This window comes from Eulemur rufifrons, chromosome 9 (genome assembly GCF_041146395.1).
Source record: "Eulemur rufifrons isolate Redbay chromosome 9, OSU_ERuf_1, whole genome shotgun sequence".
NCBI classification, from domain to species: domain Eukaryota; kingdom Metazoa; phylum Chordata; class Mammalia; order Primates; family Lemuridae; genus Eulemur; species Eulemur rufifrons.
Genome location: NC_090991.1, coordinates 44490727 through 44501441, shown reverse-complemented (window position 1 = coordinate 44501441; position 10715 = coordinate 44490727).

Genomic DNA, 10715 nt, shown 5'->3' with positions numbered 1-10715 from the left:
AGACTTTTCATCTAAAATTTGCGGTGACAAAAGTGAGTGTCATATAATAGGCCATCCCATATATTCTTACACTCCTGCTTCGAAAAATGATTTCTCAGAACCGTGGGCAAGTCGCTTAACTTTTCTTGGATCTCGGTTTTCTCATCTCCACATGAGGAGGCTGAAGTAAACCTTAATAAAGTTCTGAGGTTTTATCTGGTTGAGGATCTTGGTGGCTTAACCTGTGGGATCTCTGAAAGCTCATAAGGCAAGACGTGGCAGCGGCTCAGTAATTTAACAAGCAAAGTACTTTTGTTTCGTTTTTGGTATAATCCACTGCGTTGTTGAGAAGAATCTTTTTTGTTTTTCCCTTTTTGAGACAGAGTCTCGCTCTGTTTCCCGGGCTAGAGTGCCGTGGCGTCAGCCTAGCTCACAGCAACCTCAGACTCCTGGGCTCAAGCGATCCTCCTGCCTCAGCCTCCCGAGTAGCTGGGACTACAGGCATGCACCACCATGCCCGGCTAATTTTTTCTATATATTTTTAGTTGTCCAGCTAATTTCTTTCATATTTTTAGTAGAGACGGTGGCGGGGGGCGGGGAGGTCCTCATTCTTGCTCAGGCTGGTCTCGAACTGCTGAGCTCAAACAGTCCACCTGCCTGGCCCTCCCAGAGTGCTAGGATTGCAGGCGTGAGCCACCGCGCCGGCCGGTAAGAAGAATCTTTAGAAAGACGTTTTATTTGTTATTCCTGTAGGACTCCGGTGAGCATCAGACAAGATCCCATACGTGAGACAATTTCAGTTCTTGACTGTACAAATTTTATCATCATCCATGTCATCCAAGTTTCTATAAAATAGCTTAGGATACTAAAAAAAGCTTAGGATCCTTGAAAATGGGAATGAGGTGTATGGTTTGCGCATATGGTAAATAGTAGCCTGGAGAGCAAGCAGGAAATCTTGGAGTGGTCTGTCATGTTAGTAGTTCTCAATTTAATTAGTGCCAATATCCTTTGTAGTAATATATCCTGAGTAGACCTGTTTTTATTAAACTGTTCTGCAATGAAAATCATGGAAAATACAATCGATCTACAAACAAAACAAGATAATATCCTGGCTGTATTGAAAAGGAGAAACAAATTTAGAAAAAAATAGCAAAATATATATTTCTAGGTCAGGTGCAGTTGGTGGCTCACGCCTGTAATCCTAGCACTTTGGGAGGCCAAAGTGGGAGGATCACTTGAGGTCAGGTGTTCAAGACCAGTATGAACAAGAAGAATACACCCTCCCCCCCACCAAAAATTAGGTAGGCGTGGTGGTGCACGCCTGTAGTCCCAGCTACTTAAGAGGCTGAAACAGGAAGATCTCTTGAGCCCAGGAGTTGGAGGTTGCAGTGAGCTATGATGACCTCACTGCACTCTAGCCTGGGCGACAGAGCAAGATCGTGTCTCAGGGAGGAAAAAAAAAAAAAAAATATATATATATATATGTATATTTCTGAATATAAAGGCTAAGACCTAAGAAGTAGTCATTTGCTTGCACCTATACACAATAATTGCAAATGTGAAAGTTGCAACTGTAACAGGTGTGTTCTCTTGGCGTTCTATTGGTGCCTCAAGCATCACAGGGGCTTACTGTTAGCCCGTGATTTTTCTATAATGGTGAACAACTTCTTGGTAAAGTTCGGCCTATATCAAATACAATCTTTCATTGTTTTTCACATAGCAGAATTCTTAGAAATTTTAGTTCATGTTAAAACCAAAAAAAAAAAAAATAGCTTGTCATATGTAAAATATGAGTTAGGGTCTAGGCTTCAGATACATAAGTAGGTATCTGGCAGGATATCCAAAAGTCTCATGGAATGTGGGACATTTTATTGTGTAGACTTGTTACATGGTAGGCTGTCTAGCATTTCAATTACTTGCTGGTATCTCCCTCTTCTAGTGATTGTGATAACTCAAAATTCCCTTACAATTTTTTGTTTCTTTTTTTTGAGACAGAGTCTCGCTCTTTTGCCTGGACTAGAGTGCGGTGGTGCCAGGCTAGCTCACAGCAACCTCAAACTCCTGGGCTAAAGCAATCTTTCTGCCTCAGCCTCCTGCGTAGCTGGGACTACAGGCATGCGCCACCATGCCCGGTAACTTTTTCTATATATATTTTTAGTTGTCTGGTTAATTTCTTTCTATTTTTAGTAGAGACGGGGTCTCCCTCTTACTGAGGCTGGTCTCAAACTCCTGACCTCAAGCGATCCTCCTGCCTCAGCCTCCCAGAGTGCTAGGATTACAGGTGTGAGCCACTGTGCCCAGCCCCCTACATATTTCTACAACACACTGTGGGGGCTTGGATAGTTGAGATGCACTAGACTAAGATGCTTTTTGACTCTATATTCTGTGTGAAATTGGTTTTACGAGAGTAGACCAAAGGATCAGGGTGGCTAAATATTGTGTGAAGAGTTTGAGAGGACAAAAAGTAACAATGGTGTGATGGAGTAGATAGATTTATGATTTCTAGAACTCCAAAAATAAGAGTGGGAACTGGTCTAAGAAAGAGGCAAATAGGAGGTGGAGAAAACTAGCTGGCTTCCAAACCAAACTAAAGCCCTTCCTTGCCAGGCTTAGAGGTAGAAGAAAATGAAAGCAAATTGAAAGCTAAGGAAACAAGAAATTAAAGTTAAGTAAATAAAGAATGAATTCGTAAGAAATCTGAATAATGGTCAGAGAAAATAAGTGAGAGTACTGTATTATAAACAGATGCTCTATGAATTCTTTATTTAGGTGAGTGAGATTAAATTTTTGGCTTTGTGAGAAAGAAGATAGTTTCAGAAGGGAAAAATTGGCAGTGGAGGAATAACTAATTTTAAAAGCAGGGAATAAATGCTGATTGGAAAAAGTGGTTTATTCAGAAAGAACTGTGGTAATAAATATTATGATACTAATTATTGAAAATAATGTGTCTATACATTAATTACTATGTTTGGTATATTTTTTCATATTTGGCATTTTTGGCATGTTCAGTTTATTGGCTGTGCACATATCTAACCCCAAGTTCCTGCCTTTGGGAACTGAACATTCTAAAGGGGAAAAGACAGAAAATAAACATGTAAATATGTGTGATGTGCTCAGGGTGGGGGGGGGGGGCGGTTAGTGATAAGCATTTGGGAAGTGGACAAAGAAGGAATCCGTAGGGTGCCAAGACCTGAAGCAAGTAAGGGAGGAGTCTTGTAAGTATGGGGATGAAGCTTCTAGGCAGAGGCTGCAGCAGATGCAAGAACCCTGAGGGGAGAGCAATCAGATCGTGGCTGGCCTATGTGAAGAGCAAGGAGGTCAGAGTGACCAGACCAGAATGAGTGAGGGCAAGAGTTGTCAGAGATGAGGTTTAGGGCAATTTGGCCATTATAAGGAGTTGGTTTTTACTCTGAGTGAGATGGGAAGCCATTGGGGGTTTTGGGCAAGGGATTGGCAAGAGCTGATTTACATATTAAAAGAATCACTCTGGGTGCTGAGTGGTGCCTAGATTGGGCAGAAGTTGGGAGACTAGTTGGGAGGTTATTGTAATAATCCAGGAGGAAGATGATGGTGATTTAGACTAGAGGAGAGGCAGTGGAGGTGGTAAGAAGTGGCTGGATTCTGGATATCTTATGAAGACAGAGCCAAGAGAGGATTTGCTGATGGACATGAGAGGAGAGGGCACAAACATACCTGCAAGGCCAGGTACAGTGGATCTTGCTTGTAATCCTAGCACTTTGGGAGCCCAAGGCAGGGGGATTGCTCAAGGCTAGGAGATCGAGATCCTATCTCCACAAAAAGTTTTTTTAAAAATTAGCTGGGTATGGTGGCATGCCTGTAGTCCCAGCTACTCAGAAGGCTGAGGCAGGAGGATGGCTTGAGCCCAGGAGTTTGAGGTTGCAGTGAGGTATGATGACGCCACTGCACTCTAGTCTCTGTGACAGAGTGAGACCCTGTCTCAAAAAAAAAAAAAAAAAAAAAAAAAACCTACTAGATTTTTGGCCTGAGCATCTGGAAAGATGGAGTTGCCATTTACCAAGATGGACCAGATCAGGGAGAAGCAAGTTTAGGGGAAGAGAGAAGGAGCTCAGTTTGGGGTGTGTTAAGTCTGAGGTGCCTATTGGATATTCAAGTGGCAATGTTAAGAAGGCAAGTGGATATACAAGTTTCAAGTTGACGGGAGTCATTAGGGCTAGAGATTTGAATTTGGAAGTCGTTAATGTATTTATGGTATCTAAAGTGATGCGTCTTATATTACAGAAATGTTCCCAAAATGTGTTGTGTAAAACATTTATTTTTGTAAATTGCCTGTTTTAAAGGCAGTTAAAGGAATTGCTGTTTTCTAGCCTGTTGTGAATCATTTTGTAGAGAAAATTACACTGTATTTTATCATTTGAGTAAATCTCTTGGTTCTGTGTTGGATTACTTCATATCAAGTACAGTTAGATTAGTCAACGTAAATCACTGTATTCGTTTCTTCTTGCTGTGGTAACAAATTACCACAAGCTTAGTGACTTAAAACAATAGGAACTTGTCCTCTCATAGTCTGTAGTCAAAAAGTCCAGAATCAGTATCACTGAGCTAAATCAAGGTGCTCCCTTGGGAGGCTCTAGGGGACATTCCTTGATTCTTCAAGCTTCTGGTGGCTGCCAGCATTCCTTGGCTTGTGGCTACATCACTCTACTCTCTGCCTTTGTGTCACATTGCCTTCTTCTCTTCTTCGTGTGTGTCAAATTTCCCACTGCCTCTCTCTTATACAGATACTTGTGAGTATATTTAGGGCCCAAGCAGATAATTCAGGATAATCACCTCATCTCAAAATTCTTAATTTAACCACATCTGCAAAGACCCTTTTCCTATATGAGGCAACATTTTTCAGGTTCTAGGGATTAGGATCAGATATCTTTGAGGACCATGATTCAGCCTGCTATAGTCACCTAAATAAGTTTTAAACTGGGGTTTTGATATAAATTATTATATACTGTTAATAGCCAATATAGTTTCTTTTTCTCTTAGGAAATATTTAAGATGCTCCATAGAAAGTGAAATTACATGATGTCTCTATGGCACAACATAGCTAAGAAATACTATTTCTAGATCTGTGCTGATACCAATTGATGATAGTAAGTCAAGTATGCTTTTACATTAAATACTATAAGTTATGGTTCCTCAGACGCCTCCACTTAAAGGACACTCAGGATCAAAGACAATTTTTTTTCATCACTAAAATTTCTCTCTAGTCACTACAGGTTACATATAGTTTTATAGTGTGAACAAAATACCAAATTGGAGTTTTCCTCCCAAAAGAATGTCACAGTGGCAGACTTTGAAATCTCATGCCTGAAATGAGGAACCAATAACTATGATATAATGGTCTTAATACTGTATTTTCTCCTAGGTTATTCTGCAGGTAATTTGAAGACTTATCAAGAAAATTTAGGCCTTTCATTTCATCTCAGAATATTCAGTGTTTTGCCAATTTCTGAAAAACAGGTAATGCAATAAAAAGTAAAACTTTGATTAATTTGTTACTAGCTTATTTATTAAAAAAAGAATCTGTACCTTTGGCCATAGAGCCTCCAGTTTTTTTTTTTTTATGTGAAGCAATTTGTATCACATCACTGTCAATTCATTTTTATTTTATGGGCATTTACTGCATGGCTTTGAGCAATTCCACATCAAAGATGTTTCCAGTATTTAACAGTCCTGATAAATGGGTCTATACATAAGCATTGTCTTGGGACTTCCTTCGAGTCATTTTATTAAGAAAGAATATAACATTTGCTTAGTAACCAAATAAGATCAAACATACAGATATTTAAGCACACACACTTAGACTTTGTTGGAATTAAGCAATTTATATATATATATATATATATATATATATATATTTTTTTTTTTTTTTTTGAGACAGAGTTCCAGTCTGTTGCCTGGGCTAGAGTGCCGTGGCATCAGCCTAGCTCATAGCAACCTCAAACTCCTGGGCTCAAGTGATCCTACTGCCTCAGCCTCCGGAGTAGCTGGGACTGCAGGCATGTGCCACCATGCCCGGCTAACTTTTTCTATATATTTTTAGTTGTCCAGCTAATTTCTTTCTATTTTTTTTAGTAGAGATGGGGTCTCGCTCTTGCTCAGGCTGGTCTCGAACTCCTGAGCTCAAATGATCTGCCCACCTTGGCCTCTCAGAGTGCTAGGATTACAGGCGTGAACCACCGCACCCAGCCAGCAATTAATATTTTATACAAAAAAAAGTTAATTGCCAAGAATAACATTTGATTTTCAAAACCAATCCTTTAAAAAGGGGAGCCATGTCAAAAGGACATGGAGCCCACCTGGAAGAGCTTCTCAATGGCCAAAGCTGGAACTATTTGAAAACAGAATAAATAATATAATATTGATTATAATTCAAAGTATAAAATATATGTGCATGAATCTATACTGATATATAAATAATTGAATAATTAGATAAATGGGGGAGAAGGGACAAATCGTACAGAAGAATTCCACATTATATATTAATATATGTAGATATCCTCCCCTCAGTGAGGTGGGGCTTAACTGCACTCACTTGAGTATGGGCTGGACTGAATGACTTGCTTGCACAGCATAGAGTATGGAAAGGGAAAAATAGTAACTTTACAGTGGAAAAACCTGGTAGATATTACCTTAACCAAGTCATCAAGGATAAGGTTAAAACAAACAAAAAAAGGTCTTTATCAAGGGCTACTTTGTTTTATTCCTTCTTTCGTTAGACATCATTTTGACAAACTAAACGTCAGTCTCTCCACAAGCTGCTTCTTGGAGTAGCTAAACATGTAGATAAGGTTAACAAGGGCTGGGCATGGTGGCTCACACTTGTAATCCCAGCACTTTAGGAGGCCGAGGTGGGAGGATCACTTGAGGCCAGGAGTTCAAGACCAATCTGGCAAATAGCAAGACCCCATTTCTACAAAAAAAAAAAAAAAAAAAGATTAATAAATATTACACTAATCATCCATTACCACGACCTCCTCAAATTTGGCAATGTGTGTGTTGGGGTGTTTGGGGGTGTTGCTACTGACATCTAGTGAGTAAGGTCAGGAATGCTACTAAACATCCTACAATGACCCCCACAACAAAGAATCAGCTTACCCAACATGTCAATAGTGCTGATGTTGAGAACCCTATTAGATATATGTGTACATCTAATAGATGTTTATTGGGCACCTACAACATCCCTTACCATGCTTCATTTTCCAGATGATGCAGATAGGACATGACCTGTCTTCTCAGGAAGCTTACTATCATGCCGAAGAGTTGGAGAACAGGTGAAACACGTAAGAGTACTGCATGTAACATTATATATAAAGGCCACACTTGCATACAAACAAGAACCAAAATGAATAGTCCAGATAAGCATTTGTCTAGAAAGAAACAGTTTTCTGGAATGGCTCTTTGTGGGAGATAGGGTTTGCAATGGCCCTTGATGAACCCACAGAACTTAGATATTGTGGGTAGGAGAGAGGAAGGTGGGAGGAACCATAATATTTTGCTTCAGAAATACCAGGGATATTCTAGGAGCAAAACATGGTTTGAATAGAGCCACAGAGTCTGTCGCTACACTCTCCTCTCAGAGGCAATTTACAGAGGTGGGTCAAGACCTTACAGTTTTGTCACACAAACTGAGAGAGATTTCAATGAGGGAGGACAGCATCAGGGTGCCCGCGAAGAGAATCGGTTGAAAAAGCTCCTTAGATGGTTTGTTGTGCAGCTCCCCCTTCCCGCGTTTGGAGAACCCTTGTCTTCAGAGGCTGTCACTTATCTGAGAATATATGCTGTCACAAACATGCAAAGCCTACTACTATTCTTTTCGACCTGGTCCTATCATTCCTCTATGGTAATTTTACTCTCTGTTCCTCTTTTTGCCTTCTGTGTGCCACTCCTATTTTAAAAATATGTGATGATCCGTAACTGCAGATTGTACATTGCTAATGGAACATCATTATTATCTATAATGATGATAGCAAATCTTCAAGGCTCTTTGTAAGTAGATATTGCGACTTCATTGGTTGAAAAGAAACAAAGATGCAATTCTCCTTGCTAGACACTCGCCGGCATGACTTCAAACATTTTTACACAATCTGTGCTTGACCAGTAGATGGCGCTCTCCCCCCTCAGAGCGAATGACTTATGAATGAATAAGCTCGCCCTCTGCCCTCCCCACCGCAAGCACGGTCGTTGTGAATACCAATCCGTCCCCAAGTCCTGTCCAAATCTTTGGAATTCATCCTCTTTTCTTCATTCCAAGTCTAATTCAGAGCATGTCTGTCTCCTGTATATTATAATAATATAATGACCTCCTGCCTCTGGTACCCTTTTATCTAACACACTGCCATCAGAATCACTTTCTAAAAGTGATTGGAAAGGCCCAGCTTTAAAATGGTGTCCTGGGGAATGAACTGGGGAGAGGGATTCTCTGTGAAGCCCATGGTACAAGCAGAAGGGTCAAGGTAGAAAAGTGGAGGCCTTCTCCAAGCAGCAGATTTGTCTCACTTTGCTGGAGGAGGGCTGGGAAGGGTAATGGACTGACGTGGGAAAGGTAGACTCAGAGGCTTGGACCTCCTGCCAAGGAATTTTGACTGGCTCAATAGGCCACAGAGAATCATTAAAAGGTTTTGAAGGTGACAGGGCTAGAGCTGTGCTTGCACAAGATTAATGTGACCAAGCATGCGGATGGACTGAATGAAAAGAAAAAGAATCCAATGGAGAAGTCACCTGACAACACGAGATTTGGGGGAAGAATTGTATACATGACAATTTACAGTTCGAGAAATTTAGAGAAGTAGTTCCTCAGGCATGATAACCACCAGCAGACTACTTCATTCCAGAATCAATGTCAGGAAATGTCTAGCAAGCCTGGAATAGAGTCCACCTATCCTGACGTCCTGTGTGCATGTGTCTCTGTGTCTAGCCAATACATTCCCTGGCTGCCTCTGGTAAGATTATTAGGTGCCCAGAGCGAAGCCACTACACTTGTTTTCAAGTAAGAAGTAAAAAAAAAAAGAAAGAAAAACAGCTTGAGTTTCTTGCCGTATCACAGACTTTCAGTGTGTTATTATTCAGCACTATAGTGTCAGATTTAGATTTTCCACCTCGAGGAATTTGGTTTAGCTTTAATTAGTTGCTGTGAATATTTCTGAGCCAACTCTGGAAAGCATTTATCTAGAAAATAGTTGTCACTAAAATATACGCTGGATATAGGGTGTCACTTACCTAGCAGGCTTTGTTCACACAGTTACACATTCTCTCTAGCCATCTCAATGACTTTTACCACAGCCTATCTTCGTTATATTGGCTAAATACTTAATTAATCATAATTCAAAATGTAATATCTTAATATTGAAGCCATGTGTATCACTATCCAAGCTCTATGAGTAGCTGCAGAACTTCAGAGCATGAATATTTTTCAGAGCAAAGATTATGCTTACAGGTTATTCTTGTACAGGCAACTGATGCATTTTTCATCCAGCAACTTTTCAGAAAAACAAGCTTAAAAATACCAGACAAATGAAAAACAGACTTCAGCAGTTAGTGCTGCTTCCTGAGTAACTGAAGAATGTGCTTCTTGTGGTTAAATGAGGGATCTGTTTAATATGGATGAAATACCAACACTCCAGGCATTTTCATTGACATTTCACTGTGACTTTTTGAACTTAGGAGTGCTGATGTGAAAACCTACTCTTTCTGTTCTGCACACCCTGCAGTGGGATTGCAGAGCTGGGCCAGGAGAGGTGACAGGCTAGGTCGGGTTCCTGCTTTCCCTGTTCCGTCTTTCTGTTTGTACTTCATTTCCATTCCCACTGCTGTTCTTCCCAGTTTTCCAAGATTCCTTATCTGAAACCAGTTAGGAAAGCAGGCAAGGGTTTGTTCTTCTGCTCTCAAATCCCATTGCCTCTCCAGCACTGGATTTGCTTACCGGACCAAAGTGAAAACGTTCGTGGTGGGCATTTGTACAGACTTTTTCCTAAGGTCAAGAGACCAGAAGCTTCCCAGAGTGGCTGGAAGGAGCACTGCGGCACCCAGGGCACATTTGAGGACAGCTTCGAAGGGCAGAGGAGCCGAGGGAAGCCCCTCTTCCCGGTGCGCCCAGCACTGGCCGGGCTCGGCTGGGGCAGTCCCGCCGTCTGGCAGCAGCCCGGGAGAGACATGCTGTTTTGTTTAAATCCTCCACATTCTTTGCCATTTCCCCATTGGCCGGATGGGGCTACCCTCCCCGCCGCGGCCGCTGCTGATGTCAGCCTCGCTCGCGCTCGCTCCTCCCGCACCCACCTCCCCGTCCCCAGGCACACTGCAGCTCCGCGAGGACTCTCCGGCCCCGGCGAGGTGGCTGCAAACTCGCGGGCACGCACGGCGCCCGGGGAGCCGAGGGACTCGGGGGAGGGGACGCGCGCGGAAGGCGCCAGCTTCCTCCCGCCCGCCCCTAGCAGCCGCGGGCCGAGGTGGGAGGCACCCAGGGCCCCAGCCGGGCAGCGCGGAGGGCGGCGGCGGCGGCGGCGGTGGCTTCCCTTTTCTCCCCCTGCCGAGCTCTGGAGCGGCTCGGGGACCGGCCCTAAAAAGAGCAGGAAATCTTGTTTACCGCCCGGGGAGAGAAGCCGATCGAACCTTTGTCTGGAAAGTCAGCATCTCCGGCTCTGGCTGCAATGTGTTCCTGGTGACATTAGCACTGGACAGGTCGGCCGGAGAAGGGGGGTCGCCAG